Source organism: Nicotiana tomentosiformis, chromosome 1 (assembly GCF_000390325.3).
Source record: "Nicotiana tomentosiformis chromosome 1, ASM39032v3, whole genome shotgun sequence".
In the NCBI taxonomy this organism is placed as follows: domain Eukaryota; kingdom Viridiplantae; phylum Streptophyta; class Magnoliopsida; order Solanales; family Solanaceae; genus Nicotiana; species Nicotiana tomentosiformis.
In genome coordinates this window covers 124,675,424-124,692,765 of record NC_090812.1, presented here as the reverse complement: position 1 = coordinate 124,692,765, position 17,342 = coordinate 124,675,424, and positions in this window count along the sequence as shown.

Below are 17,342 nucleotides of genomic sequence, written 5' to 3'. Positions count from 1 at the left end.
GATAACTCGACGAAGAACTGCAGCAGCTTAGTCATACAGATGAACCAGAACAAACTGTAAAGTTCATTATAATAGGAAAAGAGGGGTCATTCCTTCCTGGTTCTAATTTGTTATATCAACCAAGATTGATGGTACACTTGTGCTTGCAGTGTATCAATAGTCCTTAAATTAAAAGCAAGACCAGTAGTTTCAAGTCACTAAAGGAAAAAAAAAAATCCTCTCAAAGAAAAACATGAATTAGAGTAATAGAAGCAGCAAAAAACTTGACAAATGAATTTAACACACCAGATACTCTTAATCCTGAATCTACGGCCCCATGTCACCACATGACTCAAACAAATATTTTATAATCAGTCATTTAGATTTTAGAAACAAAAACTGATTTTTACTACAAGAAAACAAATTAGTACACCATCAACCACCACAAGTCATTTTCACATAACCTAAAGGAGCAGAAACAATAAGAAAAGATACTTAACTGGTTTGGCAAATGAACTGCAAATAGAATATTCTCTCTTTTGAAGACACAATAAGGAAAAGACGCATGGTAGGCCTGTTTTTCTTAGCAGAAACAATAAGAAAAGACACCTCTAGTTGTCATTTAAATTTTCAAGAGAATCCAAATCACTCTAACATAGGAGCCTCCTGTTTAAGTTTCATTCTCCTCGAAGCTTCCTGTAATGCCTATGGAACATAGGGTAAGCCTCTTTATATAACATTCAGAAAGAGCTCTCAAATAAGCATCATTGTTTGACTCTGAATCTTCTATAGGTTTCATCAGTTACATAGTATTGATGGCCAATTAAAGACTTTAAACAAGGACTATAACTTTTGAGCCAATTAACCGAAAGTTTGCAACGGTAGTAATGGACATGAGTGAACATCTAAGGAAAAAAAATCAAAAAAAAACTGAGATAATTGATAAATAGGATCCTTGGCCAAAAAGAGGTGCCAAGGCATCTCTTATTTTCCCTACTTTATATATATACTAGTTAACTTGTTCGAAACATATATGAATAAATAACCGCGAATTTGTTAGTGATCATTTTATAAATTAGTTCATATAGAAAAAGAAGAAACATGGCAAATACTAAACTAATTTTCACTTATAAAAATCATATCTAAACTCAAAACTAATCAAATGTATAATTTTAAGTAAAATTGAAAGTATTAAAAAAATAACAACACTTGATTGAAAATTCTTCTAAAATTATAGGAAATTACAGCAAAGTAAACACTTTTTCAATCATTCCCTATTCATCAAAAAAATTCTCTAAAATAACCAAAAATACCTGCAATAAAACAAAGGAAAGAACAAATTCCTTTTTTGGTCTAAATTTAAATAGGAAAGGAACTTATGGACTCCTAATCATAAAATTGAAAAGCATATAATCAATGCTTTAATCACACAACAGAAATAACTTGTATCTTTCTCTCGATCAAATTAGAGTGCATATGATATTATAATAGATATAAAAAATAAATAGAAAAGTTTCAAGAATAGGAAAAAGACCTATGTAATTTAGCCTCGAATTTGAATCCATTTAAGGTACTTTTTTTTAAGGGTTGAACATGTCATTGTCATAGACTATTTTTTAAATGTAATTAGATATTTATGAGGGGCTTAAAATGAAAGCTATATTAAATCAAACTGAAAAAGGAGTTATACATATAACACAAATAAATAAAAAAATTCATATATGACTAATTTCCGTGTAAAGACTATGAAGAGGAAACATGAAACAATCTCTTTCTTTCGTTATGCTATTTTCTTTGGAAAAACAATTCAACCAGAGCCATATTTTTCCAATTATGAACCTCAAAAATAATTACTTTTTCTAGATAATCCTTTCTACTATTTAATCTCACAAGTTACATTTCTCTTCCATATCAATCTTAAAAGAAAATTCTTGAAAAAGAATCAGACTTATACATACTCAAGGTCACTCTGGTAATGATTACCGTAACAAAAATTACTGAACAATTTAAAAGTAGTTATTCACTCTAATATGCACTCAAATAAAACTTCGGAGGAGCTGTTAAATCTCTTGATTGCTTTTTAGAAGTTAGAGTGAAGAAGAATAGCCAAATTAAAAATTAGAGTGAATGAATGAGCGAAGATGAATAGCCAAAAAAGATGAATTCTTCTTAAAAAGCCAGAGTAGATACCTTTCTTATATACTATACTCAACTTTCTATTTTCGGATTAACTTAACTTTAAGACAAGATTCTATAAAAGAATAAAGAGCCTATCTTCTTCTTTCTTTCCAAATCCAAATATAATGGGATGGTCATCTTTCTATTTCTGCTACTATGCCTCCTGTTTACTGTTTAGTTAAGTTACTTTTTTTTTTCTTGCAAACAATAAAGGGAAAAAATAGGCGATTGTTATAAGAAAAATCAAATTATGGTGGATGTCTACTCTTCCTCCATGATCTTCTCAAATGCTTAATGACATATTCAATGACATATTTCTATGCTTAATGACATATTCAATGACATATTTTTCTTCACTTTTCATGCCTATATAAAGGCCTTGTAATAGATAAGAAAATATACACAATTGAAGAAGAAAATCTCTTCCTTTTCTCTATCTCCATTTCTTGTTCATGTTTTACTAAATTGCTTTTATTTCATAACAACATGTCTTGTTCATGTTTTACTAAGTTGTTTTTATTTTATAAAACGTTATCAGCACGATGCCCTAATCAATTGAGTTACTTACATCTACAAAATTGTCCTACATCATAAAAGGCATGTTCCTGCCGTGCCTAATATTCATCTTGAAGAGATAAACTTTTCTTTCTCATTTAGCAATTTCAAAGAATGGTATCAAACATAAATGAAATAACAATAAGGTTGAGGAGACCAGTACACTGTGATAAGACATATAATGCTAATGCTAAGATACGTTTTCTAATCCTTTTTAATTAATTCATTTTCTTATTCGTTTTTCTCATAGGTTCTTTATTTGATATGAAAGTTTCCAATGCTAAGTATTTTTTTTTTTATAAATCCATTCATATTCTTAAGTGTTTTACTTTATAAAGAAAAATACTTAAATATAAACTAATTACTACTCCATATTTTATTTATTTTATTTTGCTGCATTATCAATATATGAACGAGTTTCTAATAATTGTTGTAAGTTTGGTCTGATATTTTTCATCTCGTATCCTGGTTATATAGATCTTATTATAAGAATCACAAGTATATAATGATGCAGCCAAGAGTTACATACTAAACCAAAGACCAAAAGAAGTACAAGAAATTGGGGAGCTACTACAGTTTTTGCAAAGTCATTTGAGGAACTTTGGTTCCTTAGTTAAAAAAAAAAAAAGAAGAAAGAACCTTATGTAAAGTTTCCCTTAACTGAACGTTTTTCTATAAAATATATGCTTGACCATCATGCGCCATTCTGACTTTTGAAAAGGTAATGTCAGGTAAGTTTCTCTCGGATAATCTTAATAGCATAACTAGCATACGTTATTGATAAATAAATATACGATCCAAATGAAAAAATATTTTGAATTAGCATTGGCCGATCAAAACTTTTAATTCTCGTATATTAAAAAATTGAGTGAGTTTGTATCTCTGCAACCCAATTTTTCATTATTTGTACACGATATTCTTAGTACACTCCACTAAATAAATAAAAAAGGGTTTAGTTTCTTGTGACTTAAAATACATAACTGCTCCTATTTTATAACTAATATGGGAGGCAACAAGATGGTAGAGTCATTCCAGTATTGACTTTTTCATTAATGTTAAAAATATTGTCAATGATTTTTTCAATTAAAGGTTCTGATATATCTCTTTGTTTTTCTAGAGAGCATAATACTTAGTTTCCATAATACTTAGTTTCCATAAAAGGGCTTGGTAACTAGTAGTACTATATTATTCTATTTGATATATTATTTTTCTTTAATGTTCTAGTCATATCACTTTCATCTTGAAGTGAGCTTATTGCAGCAAAAACCACATGTGAATTTTTAATATTATTTTGTATTTTCATATATCTGTTTGACACTAATTACTTAGCTGATTTGAGTAAACAAAAGTCTATTGTTAAGAATTATATCCAAATGACATTATGAATAGTTTAACTCAAGAGGTAAACATTGTCTTCACAATAATAATAATAATAATAATAATAGTTCTTCAAAATGTGAAGGCAATGTTTACCATCAAATTGGTATGCAAAATAATAAAGCACGCAGCCGATTATGATACATTCATTGAAGAGAATGTGACTTGTGATAAGCATTGAGAATGCAGACCCATTCCTAAAGATGAATGTTGTAATATGTGATAAGGGTAATGAATAAAGACATGTAATGCATGATTGGATGAATACCACAACTCACCTCTGAGGAAGGTTTGAGTGAAATAAAGAGAATAAATATTATTGTGTGATTACATGAATATGTCATTGGTCGCGTACATGTGATACGCCAAAAAATATTTTGTTGTGCCTTATAGAAGGTTATTAAAGGCAAAATTAAAGCAAAAAAATGATGCATTATAGAAGGTTATTAAAGGCAAAATTAAAGCAAAAAAATGACTTTGCTTATGATGATTTTGACAATGACAATTTATTATGATATAATTTTCTCCATGAAGGAGACATTTACTATATGAATGGTGTGACAAAAGATCTTATAGTACAAAAGTTATTAAGAGCTCCGAAAAAATTAATTTGTTACTACCCGGATGAATAAAAGTATTCACGACATTGATATTGTAAAGTCTCAAAAGAAACTTTTTGAGTTTCAAATGTATAAGTCAAAGTGGTTAACATATTGAGACTATAAATGAAAGGAATATTGAATATTTTTATATTTATATAATCATAAAGGATAAATATGAAAGATTATCCGATTTTTTTTTATTTGTACTACACAAATATAAGCATGATGATGGAATCATATGTCACAAGTAAACTAGAGGTTTACTAAAACAAATATTAGTTGGCATGACTGGTTGACCATCTCAGTTCAATTATAATGCGAAAAATTAATTGAGACTTACATTGACATATATTGAAAAATATAAGATTCTTCAAGAATTCTCTTGTGCTGCTTATTCTCATGATATATCAGTTAAAGTTGGGATTGAATCTTTTAATTTCTGAAACTAATAAAAGGTGATAAATATATGGGCCCAGTCACCTGCCATGTCGACCGTTTACTATTATATGATTTTAATAAATGCATCTATTCTTTGGTCACATATGCATTTGTTATCAACTTGCAGTTTGGCTTTTGCAAGATTGATTGCTCAATTATTAGAGCACAGTTCCAAAATATAAATTATGATTATTTATCTTGATAATACTGGTTTAAATCCAAGTTGGTTTAACAGAAATTGTATACCTCCAATTATAGCTAAACCATTAGTTATGAGAACAAAATTGTCAAAATAAAATTTGGTATGTGATGTATTATTTAATATACAATAGCACTTGTACGTATCTAGCCAAATTAAGATAAGTTCTCCCTATCACAATCGGTTCAGGGTCAGGAACCAAATAATTTCCACTTAGAAATATGCATGTGCTATATGATTTAATTATTCCACCACAATGTACAAAGATGGATCCCCAAATAAGGCTAAGGATATGTATCGGTGATCCCAACAATAGGGGGAGAAAATGGGCAGCTGAAAAAGTAATGCTTGTAATGAATTATTATGAGTACATCTAGATCCTCGTATGAGAAAATGTGAACTTGAAGTTCAAGGGATAATTCATTTGTAAAATATTGCCAGACGTATTTGCTGACCCAAAGTTAAATATCATATTCAGCTGCTAATGCTCCAAATAAAATAAAGTTCATAATGAATAGAGTCTATGGCATGCATGAATCATAATAGACTAATCGGTTCCAAAGATAAAACTCCTTGAAAAAGGAAAGGAGCAAATGTTCAAGATGGTCATAATAAGGAGGCAAGTGCTCTAGAAGAGCACCACGACATAATACTTCATAAGACCTCATGGGAAAGGCTCAGGTACCTGAAAATAATAAGATAAAGAGATCTCAATAAGTTATGTCTTTATTGGGTAATAGTAGAACCGATATAAAATGATCGTCGACGATATTGGTAATATAATGTAGCGCTCAATATTATTAATATTGATGAGGATCTTGAGCTCAAATCTATCATGAAATTTGGACAGATAAATGATTCGCCAAATGAAAAATATGCAATGAAAATTGATTTCACCTAAAAAATATGAAGTTGGACGGATAGTCCCAACACCTCAAAGTATAAAGCCAGTGGAGGTATAAATGCGTTCTTGTGCGAAAAAAAAGGCAAGTCGATAAACATAAAGATGACTTGTGTCATAAGAAAATTTGTAAATATCCTAGCATTGATTATATAGAGACATGTTCTCCTTTGGTGGATGTCGCCATTTCAGGTTTTAATCTGGCAATACAAGAAAAACGTGATATGCGTATAATTAAAATCATTGAAGGATTTAAATTGTTCTGAAGCATATTAAGGTTTCCAAGAAATTTATTAAATAAAGCTTCAAAAATCCTTATACGGATTGAAACAATCAGGGCGCATGTGGTATAGTCGCCTGAGTGAGTACCTGTTGAAAGAAGGGTACAAGAAGGATTCAATTTGTCCTTGTATCTTTATAAAAAAATCTGGATCTAAATTTATTAGAATCACCGTGTATGTTATTGATTTAAATATCATTGGAATTCCTAGGGAGGTTCCTAAAGTAGTAGAGCTTCCTAAAACAGTAGACTATTTAAAGAAAGAATTTGAAATGAAAGATCTTGGAAAGACATAATTTTGTCTTGGTCTATAAATTGAGTATATGAAAGATGAAATTTTTGTCCATCAATCAGCATACACTAAAATGATTTTAAAGCACATCCATTCCGACCTCATGAAAATAATGAAGAGCTTATTGGTCCCGAAGTATCATATCTTAGTACAATTGGTGCACTAATATATATTTCTAACATTACAAGGTTTGACATAACTTTTTCAGTTAATGTCTTAAGGATGTGAATTGATGCTCTCATCAGGGGGAGTTAATACGCGTTGTACTCTTTTTCCCTTACAAGATTTTGTCCCACTGGACTTTCCTTGCAAGGTTTTTAACGAGGCAACCAAAAGGCGGATTTCTAAACATGTGTACTCTTTTTCCTTCACTGGGAAATTTCCCATAGGATTTTTTCCTAATAAGGTTTTAACGAGGCACATTATCTATGGACATCCAAGGGGAGTGTTATAAGAAAAATCAAATTATGGTGGATGTCTACTCTTCCTCCATGATCTTCTCAAATGCTTAATGACATATTCAATGACATATTTCTATGCTTAATGACATATTCAATTACATATTTTTCTTCACTTTTCATGCCTATATAAAGGTCTTGTAATAGATAAGAAAATACACACAATTAAAGAAGAAAATCTCTTCCTTCTCTCTATCTCCATTTCTTGTTCATCTTTTACTAAATTACTTTTATTTCATAACAACATGTCTTGTTCATGTTTTACTAAGTTACCTTTATTTTATAACACCGATTAATTTCAAGTCTAGTGCAATAATTCTTTATAGGTGCTGAAATTATATAGAATAGTAGTATTTACACGGAGTGACATATTAACTACCACGCCTTTTGAAAGAATAGATCCGTTCCATGAAAAGGAATGACACATCCTCACACTTAAATTTTTTATTCATCTAAGATAACTACAATATTCTTCTTAATTTCCATCATTTGTTTCTCTCCATCTCTATATTTCTTTGTTACCCATTGAATGCAAATTTTCAACGTTTAGAGGATTGATTTAAAGAAAACAGAAGAGGCATACGATTAACATATTTTTTCCGAACTATGACTATGAGAAATTGAAAAAAGAAAAGAAGTAAGAAGATAAAATGCATGTCGTGAAAGCATGAAGCAAAAGCCAATTTAATTCCTCCATCATATACAATTATACATTATGCAAAGAGCATAGCAACAATTAAAGAGCATAACAAATATTGAATCACATTACCTGTGAAAGAGAAAAACCATGGACAAAGAAAAGCACATCAAGAACAAAAATCTTTATATTAACATAAATGTACTTCAAACTACACTTGATATACCTAAACGATAACAGGAAGCCAAACAACTAAAACAATAATCTATTAACATACTCTTGGAAGCCCCCGTTAGCACCAGAAATGTGAAACCAATTGAACCGTATAACAGGCCTAAAAAATGGGGATTGATATGTATATGAAATCTATATGAATGACTTTATTGAAAAAGGAGATGTTGCGGTGAATGGGGAGGTGAAAAGCTTGTAACTCATCTAAAATTATAATGATCCCATTAATTAGTGATTCAATCTTTATGATAAATATGATTAAGATTTAAGAGCATTTAAGAATGTCTTTTGTGTTTTTTTAATCTAGCACGTAAATGGAAGAAAAAGGAAGGAAAATCCAAAAAATTGAAGAAAAAGATAAATAGGTTTCTTGGGCAAAGAGAGGTGCTTCCCCTCTTTTATATATATATATATATATACCCATACACATATCATAAATTCAATATATTGCCTATACACTGCAAAGGAATCAATTTAATTAATCAGACTATCAATCTAACAGCAGCCATTAATTACAAACGACTTAGCAAACACAGAAAAAATAATACTTTCACAAATCCCAAAACGCGGTAGTTGGATAACACGAGTCACAAATTGGTACCTGGTAAGCAGATAGTTGGATATCAAATCACAAATCCGAATGAGAAGAATGATTTCTGCAAGAATCTTGAAACCTACACAAAAAGAGAAGTTAGAGATGAATGAGAAGGAGAGGATTTTCCTGGCATAATCAAGAGTTTTGGCCCCATCCAACGACGTGAAGATGATTGGAAGCCTAAAAATTTTGTACTACACATATTCTGGCCCATACTTTCATCCCTATGTATTTCAAATTTTCAAACTTAATTGAATTAAAGACTTGCAAGATAGCTGAAATAAATAAAGAACAGTTCATGGATTGCAACAACCACTTCATCGTAATGCTATTATATACCTTAATAATGTACAGCTGTTTTTTTGTTCAGTAATCAATTTGGTTGGAATTGATGTTTAGCGAATATCTTTTTTCGATTATGTTAAGGGAAGCCTGACTGACATTAATCAACTTAATATCAGTCCTCTGCTCCTATAGTATGACGATAAGCCAACCTCCTAGTTTTATTTTGCTCAGTTCATATCTTAACAGAGAGAAAAAAGAATTTTATTAATATGAGAATCTATAGACTTCCATAAACAATAGTGCTTGAAAATTGCTTTATCGTGTAATGCTGCTATTTACTTTCGATGCATTCAAGAGTTAATTTTTCCACCTACTGTAAATTAATTGAGCAGCATATGAGAATATGAGAATATATCGTGGAGTACTGCTATTGTAAATCAATCGAGCGGCATATTGTAAATCTATTGCAAGCAACCTGCTGGGTAAGAAGAGATGTTATATGGGGAAGAAGATGGCCGGAGACTACGGCAGACCGGAGACTTAGGCAGGCAGCGATTTTCTTCACGCATGTTAGGTTTTTCTAATAGCGGCGACAGAATCCTATTATTTTCTATTCCCTTTTGATTAAAGGGAATATGTTTTCCTATTGTTATCTAATTGGAGGGAATCGGTAATTCTTGTCCAAAAACATTGGAGGGAAAGATGATTTTCTTTTCGTGCGGAGGGAAAGTTAAAATATAAAAAAAAAATTGCTATAAGAAATATTAAATTATGGTGGATGTCTACTTTTTTTTCCATGATCTCCATCTCAAATGCTTAATGACATATTCAATGACATATTTTCTATGTTTAATGACATATTCAATGACATATTTTTTTTCATTTTTCATGTCTACATAAATGCTTTGTAATAGATAGAAAAATATACATAATTGAAGAAGAGATAAAATCTCTTCCTTCTCTTTATCTCCTTTCTTGTTCATCTTTTACTAAATTGCTTTTATTTCATAACACGTTATCAGCACGAAGTTCTAGCCAATTGAGTTGTTATGATGCGGCCAGTGCCGGTAACGTCATTTAATGTTAATAATATGGTAAGAACGATGGCGGTATAAGGTGTACAACGCCAGCATATATTCGGCCATCACGGTTAGCCTTTTCTAATTAGTTTTCAAGTTTCTTTACACTTTACTATTTATGTTTCCATACATGAACAAAATTGCTATACGGAAAAGTTTTTCTTGAAAGTTCATCAAATCATGTAAGAATTTTTGGTGTAAAGAACGATAAATATTTTTCCTATAACAAGTATTATGTTCCTATGCGTTAATATTAAGAAACACAAAGTGAAGACTTTTGAGAGAACGCATATTTTTCCTTTCTATTTTATCACATATCTCTTCCATCTTAAAGTGGGATAATCACAAAGGACACGTAGATTTTAATTGATTATGTGTTTTCCTATATTTTCTTGATACTTTTTATTTGATTGAGTTCAGTTAATGAAAGTTCGCATATGCAAATTAAATTCAATCGCCACCAATAGTGAAAATCCGTCTCATAAGTCTAAAATAAGACATGATGTTACCGTGGAGGTATGAATGGATGTGGATGTGGTAATGGACGAAATTATAATTGCCATCATTATGGTAATGAGAACAATAATGGCTCTCAAAATAATCTTCACTTTGTGAAAGTGATGTTTGCCATTGATATGGCATGAGATTTTATAAAGCACACATGGATTATTATGTTCCATTTCTGAAATGAATGTGAAAACAATGTGATAATCATTATGAATACATATTCATTCTTGCAAGAATATGAACGTGCTAGTGGTAGTAAATATACCACACTCACTTCGAGAAGGGGGTTTTGAGATGAAATAAGAAAATAATGTCATTATTATGGCATGAATGGTCATTGGTTACGTACCTATTGTACGCCAAAATATTTTGGCATTGTGATTATTAAAGGACAACAATAATGCAAGAAACAGATCTTGCATCTAATTTTGACTATGACCATAATGGTATAACTTTCTCTTTAAAAGAGATATTCACCATATAGATGTTGATGAATATATGGTAGTACAAAATTAATTGAAGTCTTTAGAAGAGCTACTATAACTCTGCCTAAGGGAACAATACTTATCATAGAGAATACAATGTTCTCCTCCAAGTCCAAGAGGAACTTGTTAAGTTTTAAAGATATCCGCCGAAATAGATTTCATATTGAGACAATAGATGAGAATAATCTCGAATATCTCATCGTTACCAAGAATGTCTCTGGCCAGGAAAGGGTTATTGAGAAGTTCCCATCTTTATCTTGTGGCCTGTATTGGACAAGAGTTAGTGCAATTAAGGCACATTCTATCGTAAATCAAAAGGTTACTAATTCCAATACTTTTATACTTTGGCATGATCGATTGGGATATACAAGATCAATTATGATGAGACGAATTATAGAGAACTCAAATAGGCATCCATTAAAGAATTTAAAGATTCTTTTAAATAATAAATTTTCTTGCACTTCTTGTTATCAAGGCAAGTTGATTATTAGACCATCACCAACAAAGGTTGGGATTGAATCTCCTGCATTTTTGGAACATATACAAGGGGATATTTGTGGACCTATTCACCCACTTAATGGGTCGTTTAGATATTTTATGGTCTTAATATATGCATCTTCTAGATGGTCTCATGTATGCCTATTGCCATCTCGCAACCTAGCATTTGCAAAATTAATGGCACAAATAATCCGATTACGGGCATAATTTTCCGATAATCCAATTAAGTCTATTAGACTTGATAATGCCACAGAGTTTTCATCCCAAGTATTTAATGATTATTGCTTATCAATTGGGATAAAAGTGGAATATTCTGTAGCTCATGTTGTTCACACTCAAAATGGCCTTGCAGAATCTTTGATTAAACGTCTGCACTTGATAGCAAGACCATTACTCATGAAAACCAAGTTACCCACTTCAATTTGGGGTCATGCCATTTTGCATGCAGCAATGTTAATTCATCTCAGACCGACTCATTATCATAAATATTCCCCGTTTTAATTAGTTTTGGGTCATGAATCTAATATATCCCATCTAAGAATTTTTGGATGCGTTGTATATGTGCCTGTAGCACCGCCATATCGCACCAAGATGGGTCCCCAAAGAAGGTTAGGAATATATGTTGGGTTTGATTTGCCCTCCATTATTCTCTACCTAGAAACATTAATGAGAGATTTGCTCACTGCTCGATTTACAAATTGTCGATTCGATGAGACATTTTTCCTAAAATTAGGGGGAGTTGGTGAAATCAAACGGAAAATTTCAAGGAAAAATCCATCATTGTCTCATCTTGATCCACGTGCCTCTATTTGTGAAAAAGATGTGTAAAAGATTATCCATTTACAGAAAATAGCAAATCAATTGTTAGATGCATTTACGGATCTGAAAAGGATAATGAAATCACATATCCCTGCAGAGAATATTTCAATCCGTATTGATGTCCCTATTGGATAATCTTCTAGTGTCATAGCTAATGAGTTAAAAGCACGCCTAAAACGTGGCAGACCATTAGGTTCTAAGGATCGAAATCCTAGAAAAAGGAAAATAAATGATCAAGATGACACTACGAAAAAGTCTCATAAAGAAACTCATGATTTAACCAATCCTGAGATTCATGAGGATATCGATGAGCCTAAGACTCAAGAAAATAAGGAACTATCAATAAATCCAATCGATATTGAGATAAATCTGAATCGATTGAATGTAGTGGTGGATTATGTCTTTACATACAATGTTGTATCTAGCATTATGCAAGATAATGGGGATCTTGAACCTCAATCCGTTGGAAAATATCGATAAAGACGTGATTGGATAAATGGCAAGAAATAATCCAATCTGAGTTCAATTCACTTGCGAAACGCAAAATTTTTGGGCATGTAGTCCAAATACCTAATGGTGTTAAGCATGTTGGCTATAAATGGGTCTTTTTACGTAAAAGGAATGAGAAAAATGAGGTACAAAGATATAAGGCACGCCTTGTTGCACAAGGATTTTCATAAAGGCCTGGTGCCGATTGTGAAGAGACGCTTTCTCCTGTTATGGATGCTATAACATTCCGTTATCTCATTAGTTTTGCTGTCCATAAAAAGCTTGACATGCATTTAATGGATGTGGTTACAACCTACCTTTACGACTCACTTGATAATGAGATATACATGAAAATTTTCGAGGGATTTAACATGCCTAATGCACATAATTCAAAGTCCATAGAAATGTTTTCAATCAAATTGCAAAGATCTTTGTATGGTTTAAAGCAACCACGAAGAATGTGGTATAACCGCCTTAGTGAATATTTATTAAAGGAAGTTTATATAAATGATGCCATTTGTCCATGTATTTTTATAAAGAAAACAACATCGGAGTTTGTTGTACTTGCCGTATATGTTGATGACATAAACCTTATTGAAACTCCTACACAACTCCAAAAGGCAATTGATTATTTAAAGAAGGAATTCGAGATGAAAGATCTCAGAAAGACAAAATTATGTCTCGATTTGCAAATTGAACATTTGGCAAATGGGATTTTTGTTCATCAATTTGCCTACATAGAAAAGGTATTGAAACGGTTTTACACGGATGGAGCACATCCATTAAGTACTCTGATAGTTGTTCGACCACTTGATATGAATAAGGACCCGTTCCAACCTCAAGAAAAGAATGAAGAGCTTCTTGGTCATGAAGTACTATATCTTAGTGCAATTGGCGCACTAATGTATCTTACTAACACTACAAGGCCTAACATAACTTTTTCAGTTAATGTCTTAGCAAGATATAGCTCCGCTTCTACAAGGAGATATTGGAATGGAATCAAACACATATTGCGGTATCTAAAAGGGACTACCGATATGGGCTTATTTTATGGCAATGATTGCAATCCCGATCTTATTAGTTATGTCGATACTAGATATTTATCTGACCCGCACAAGGCTCGATCTCAAACAGGCTATGTGTTTATATATGGAGGCACTGCCATATCTTGGCTATCGACTAAGCAATCAATCGTGGCTACTTCTTCTAATCACGCTGAGATAATTGCTATTCTTGAAGCAAGTCGAGAATGTGTTTGGTTGAGGTCTATAATACATATTATTCAAAACAAATGTGGTTTGAAGTGTGACAAACTACCCACAATTTTGTATGAAGACAATGCAGCATGCATAGCTCAATTGAAGGGAGGATTCATAAAAGGATATAGAACAAAGCACATTTCACCAAAGTTATTTTTCATACATGATCTTCAAAAGAATGGTGATATCAATGTGCAACAGATTCATTCAAGTGATAATATGGATGATTTGTTCACCAAATATCTACCGACGTCAACCTTAAAGAAACTAGTGTACAAAATTGGGATGCAAAGGCCCAAGGATGTGAATTGATTCTCTCATCATAGGAGTTAATACGCGTTGTACTCTTTTTTCCTTACAAGGTTTTATCCCACTTGGTTTTCCTTGCAAGGTTTTTAATGAGGCAATCAAAAAGCGTATTTCTAAACGTGTGTACTTTTTTTCCTTCACTAGGATTTTTTTGTCTAATAAGGTTTTAATGAGGCTCATTATCTATGGACATCCAAGGGGAAGTGTTAAGAAATATCAAATTATGGTGGATGTCTACTCTTCCTCCTTGATATTCATCTCAAATGCTTAATGACATATTCAATGACATATTTTCTATGTTTAATGACATATTCAATGACATATATTTTTTTTACTTTTCATGCCTATATAAAGGCCTTGTAATAGATAAGAAAATATACACAATTGAAGACGAAATAAAATTTCTTCCTTCTCTCTATCTCCATTTCTTGTTCATGTTTTACTAAATTGCTTTTATTTCATAACAAATTTCAATTAGTGATTTTTAGTGGCAATATTTTTTATTATCACTAAAAAGATATCTTTTACTGGCTAATGGTCATGTGCCACTAATATTTTAGCTTAAAGAATTTATTAGTGACAATTGCCTTATTCCCGCTAAATAATTGCCGCCAAAGGCCTTTTTTGTAGTAGTGGAAATCAACCATCCAACACCCCAAGAGCCATCTTGCTCGAATTCCGCCACAAGGCCCAAATAGAATCGCATCATGTGTGTAAATAGTTAATTATCTCACAATCCATCGTAGTATAAAAGAGTAACACATGGAACCTGACAGACACGAATAAGATCAACTCTAACCGAATGACACACCCTACAATAGTTGTGCTGAGTAAACAAAACCCAACCCGATGTAGAATACACACCCTCATTAGGCCTACCGGTGGCATCCAAATCAATTCTATTCCTCATGATATAGGTATATAATCTCCAAAAAGTCCACAATAACCTATCCATAATACATACAATCAGCCATGAACCTCTCCACATACCTTCACTGTCCACAACCAAGGAAAGATAGGCCTGTGAGAACTCTCCTAGTCCTCAAATCCCTAGAATACAAGAATCTACATGTCTGATCCTAATCCCACAACTCAAATGACTGACACAACCCTCATACACCATCATCTCACGAGATATACTTCCATAGTTCCTTTGAGCCATATAGCCAACATCTGAACATCAGCATCAACCATGCGATTACCATAATACCAGTCAAGCTACGCAAAATTAAAACTCTATGCGCCTTCTGAAATGCGTACCCTTCTCAGGTGATACCAGATAGTGCCAGCATTCTTCTAAACATCTGAAACCGTTCATACTGTCTAGAACTCATGACCTTCCTTTCGAACGGAACTGCAACCTCATACATGCAAACCTCAATCCCACACATCGCACTGCATCCGTCATGCAATCATATGAAAACACGAGAACCTTATTGTCAACTCTAAATCATAAGTAGGATAGACACTCCATCAACTAGAAACCTTCCACTTGACCCCATCTGCGAGAAAATCACGACAAGCAACATACTCCTCATACTTGGAGAAGACATCTGTCTCAAGCTGTGGTTGACACCATCGAGAACTCTTCGAAACCCATTTGCACATAACCAAGTCATCAGAACTGAATCCCTCTAAATCAGCCAAGACACGTAGGTCCCTAAACCCAAGAGTATTGCCACAAAGCACCGGCAAAGCCTCATCTTACCAAATGAAGCAAAAGAACCTATCATATCTAATATCATGCCGACCCGAATCACTACCAAGCTGACCCATTTCCTTGAATTCTCCTCGACTTGCCTACAAGTCAACACTTCTCCTTGCCAGTACACCACGATCCTTAACCCAAAGCTTACTACAAGAGATCCTAGCATGAAACCTCGTTCGTCCTAAAGCCCAAAAGCCATTATATTCCCTCTTAAGTACCCAAAAATACCTCATTCGAGATACTCACTCTAAAGAGACCTTATGTAAATCTGAAACTGTTTCCTTAATCTCTATGATACTGAAATATAAAATCCATAATGATATAGAAATATCGCGATATCAACACCATCCAATGCAAATCTCAGATTTTAGCCATTTATATATTCGAAAATTTCTCAAATACCACATATGAATCTTAATCCTATTAGAACCTTCTTGAGAGTCATCCACCGTACTTTAATCTCAAATGCACCGCCCAAACAATCCAAACGACATGTGCTCCATTAACACACCAACATCCAAAGAAGTAACCCAATTTTAAGGCAACCGAGTGCCTCCCTTCACTTAGCACATCACATCCACCATAAAAAACAAACCCGAATCATTCCAGAATTTCTATATATCGATAGAGTGTAATATATCATGCATCCAGAAATTTCCTTGCTCAAGTCATCCTCAAAACCAACCTCTGCAAGTCATAATTGATCCTCAAATATGCCTTAGACCGAAACAAATATAATACATAACCATGCAATATGATCATCGATAGCAGACTCCCCCACTTGGCTCGAAGTCATAAAACATAATATATGATAACCCATAATACCCTTACTCCATCACTACTATAATCTCGCACAGTAATTCAAAAAATCCTTCATAAGCTCATGTAGCACTAATCATAAAGTACCTCAAATCATCTGCTAAGTGCATATTCATCCTTGCGACAGTCGTGCGAGCTCCTTCAAGCGATCCAAACTCAAATTGCAATACATGTAACCCACTGGTAGAAAGAAAGTCTCCATAGAAACATCATAAGAATCACACATCTGTAGACTACCCCGTAGGTAATTACCCACCTACTCAGCCTCAAAATGGCATCTCTCTATTAGGGGTGCTTATCGGGCGGATCAGACGAATAATTACGCTTAATGGTTTGGCTTAACAGTTATCGGATTATAAATGT